Here is a 3,247-nt window from a genome sequence, read left to right on the forward strand (position 1 = left end):
TTTAGAGACCAACAAAGAGATACGGCTGAACTGGACACCTTCAATAAATGAGAGTTCTGGGAAGAAATATCCAATGAGAAGGCCGTTGCTATTGTTGTTGTTTGTCCTTCCTTCCAGAAGGCCATGATGTCATAGCTTGATTGTGAATTGGATTTAAGTGAGGCATGGCTGTGCCAAGTCAACAGCTTCACTCTTTTCTCCTGAGGCATCTGGGTCCATGTGAAGACATAGATCAGGAAAACTAGAGATTGCCCCAGATGCAATAGAAGATCTTGCCCTTTTTTTTTCTTGGTTCATTAGAGTTTATTTTAGTGAATACATGCATTATAGGAAACAAAAACAAAACACACAAAAGGCTGAGACTTGAGTTACTTCTGTCCCCCAAATGCTTACTGTCAAGTCTTTGAGGGGCAAACAAGAGAATTCCATAGAAAAAAAAAGGCAACACTAGAACAACATTTTTAGTCACACTGTTAAGCGGATTCTCCCAAAGCCATGGCTTCCCCCCAGGTTTTTTTTTTTTAATCCTGAAACTGACAGTAAATACTCAAGAGGATTGTTAGCCTAGGTAAACATTCAGTAGTCTGAAGAATCTTTTCCACATTTTGCAGTCTTAAGCCTTTCTATTCACTCCTTGTAATGCTCCAACCATCCCTGTCTTTCTCCCCCTAGGAAACTTAGCCCAGAACAGCATTGCTTCTATGGTGGAGGCTCTATTAAAAAAAAAAAAAAGCCAAATTTCCTAAGACCTAGTTTTGGAACAGAGTCAGAGTAATGTACAAAAATATTCAACAGAACTATTAAAGATGTAGTCATCAAGGAGTCTTTCCATCACAGCAAAGGAGTCTTTGCCTCTCAGAAAAAACTGGATTTTTTTGCATATTCTTTAGGGTTTATTTATTTGTCCCACGAATAAAATGGCACCTGTAGGATTGTGTAGAATGAAAAATATAAATGGTCTGTCTACTATAAACCAAGGTGGTGATGATCTTGCTATTAGAATGGCAGTTGTTGCTGCAGAAGCTTTGGTGCCGTCTTCACTCATTTCGATTTTTGCTTTTTGCAAGATGTGAGAAACATGAAGGTTTCCTGATCTTGCTATTTTTGCAAAATTTGCCTTCGATGGATCAAACATGTCAGTAACGCCAAGAGCCTTCAGGGACTCCTTCAGATCAAGTTCTGCTACTGCTGTGAATTTGGGCAGAACCAGCTGCACTCTCTTTGGCACCATGTTAGCCATCCAGCTCTGTATTGTTTTGTTGCTGATGTGAGGGATGATGGCCGAGAGTGGGGTGGTGCTCTCTGTTGGCAGGGCAATCAACATGCTGATGCTTTCTCCGTGGTAAGGCAGTTCAATGAAATTGTACCATAAATCATTAGGCGTGCTCGCTGACCCACATCGGAACACTGCCAGCTGAGCCAGCATTGGTACTTGGTAAGTCTTCTCATCACCTGCCATAAACAAGTGTTTCTTCGTGTTCTCAGGTTGAAATCTTGACTTCCACAAACCCTTGAAATATATTGCATTGACAAGTACCAGCTTCGTGAGTACACCATCAATAAAGTCTGGGGAGATGAGGCTGTCAATCATTCTTCTAGTTTCATTTTTAACCCAGAGATTGATGGTATCAGCAGCAGAGGATTTAGCTTCAAAGTTCAAATTCCGGAAATCACACTGAAACACATCTTTGTTCCTTGTAACAAAAGGCACTTCCATTTTAAAGCCATTCTTCACAAAAAGGATTAGCCACTGTGACAATGTCTTTATTCTTCTTGGAGACAAGGGCCTTGTTGATCTTCTTTAAAACTTTATCAAAACCATTGACACCATATCTCATCACGGTTGTCAGCTGCTTCTTTGTTTTGCCATCAGCTCCAAGCTGAAGCATTCCTCGGATTGACGCAATCCCCTGGGGAGAAATGATGACATTCTCACGAGGTTGAGATTTGACGATCTGATTAAAAACTTGCATCCCAGTGTCGGAGCCAAGTTCCTCAAGAAAGAAAGGATCAAGATGGGAGTAGGCTGATGTCAGTCACTGTGCTGAGAAGGAGAAGTGCAAATTGCCAAGACATCATTCCTTCTTGAAGGACAATCTCCTCTCACTCCAGATCGCCAGGTACGCCATTAGGGAGCAGCGGCAGCGGCAGCAGCCGACGCTGGGTCCTGCGAGGGCGGGGAGAAGACGGAAGAAGAGGAAAAAAAGCAGGAGGAGGAAAAAAAGGGGAAGGAGGAGAAGGGGAAAGGAGGCGGCAGCGGGGAAGGTGCTAGCGCCACAAAGCTCCCTTTATAGTCCTGGACCGCGACTCCGAGAGCTGCTCTTCGCAGCCCGGGCTTTATCAAGCAGATGGAGCGGGCGCAGAGCAGACTGTGAGCCCCGTGCAGCCCCCGCCCCCTTCCTTCCTAGACCTTGCCCTTTCAAAACTAAAATCTCTTTCCCAGGTCTCAGTTGGTCTGACAATGCCCATTCATTGATTGAGACTACATTAAAAAATGAGTCAAAGAATGGCCTCTTTTATCTTGTTAAAAAAAAAATTGTTTTGTTTTTGTTTTTCCCTATCTGGGAGGAAAGACCATTAGGATTTCTGGCTAAAACTAAGACAAGTGCTATTTATGTTGGCTCTGAGCCATCAAAACCCAAACAATGACCTTTAGTCTCTACTGCAATTGTGTTTCTTATAAGCAACAAATTGTAGGATTGTGGATTTTAGTCCGTTCTGCTATCCACTTCCACTTTATGGAAGAGTTCATCCCATTCATATTCAGTTATGATTACTGACTGTCTTCCCATTCTAACTGCCTCCCCTTGTTTGTGCTTTTCTCTCTCCTTTCTTCCTTACCCTCCTCATTTATGTTTGGTTTCTGACCACCTTCTTCTTCAGTCTTCCCTCCCTTTTATCAGCATCCACTTCTTTTTCTTTTCTCTTCCCCCTACTATTTCTTCCATCCCTGTGATAGCCAGAATGATTAAGCAATCAATATAGTCAGAATGATTAAGGTTTAAGGCATGATCTTTTAAAAAAGAAATATAGCCCATAAGCCCCATGATATCTTAAGAGGTTTTAGCAATAAAAATTTGTAATCCTTTGGGCAGAGCACCCACAGTTAATGGCATGATGCCCTAGGTGGACAGAGAGGAGGGACAAGGGAAGAAAGGATGGTAGGAAGGAAGGAAGAAAGAAGGAAGGAAGGAAGGAAAAAGGAAGGAAGGAAGGAAGGAAGGAAGGAAGGAAGGAAGGAAGGAAG

General features: G+C 42.7%; 1 pseudogene; it reads right to left on the minus strand.

Annotated features, from left to right (window-relative positions):
• Positions 1–278: 278 nt before the first annotated feature.
• LOC138164483 (glia-derived nexin pseudogene) lies at positions 279–2,986 on the minus strand (annotated as a pseudogene).
• Positions 2,987–3,247: the final 261 nt, after the last annotated feature.

The sequence above is a fragment of the Petaurus breviceps genome, unplaced genomic scaffold (genome assembly GCF_028583685.1).
Source record: "Petaurus breviceps papuanus isolate PSGF00001 unplaced genomic scaffold, PetGlider_PUasm1.0 189, whole genome shotgun sequence".
Taxonomy (NCBI): domain Eukaryota; kingdom Metazoa; phylum Chordata; class Mammalia; order Diprotodontia; family Petauridae; genus Petaurus; species Petaurus breviceps.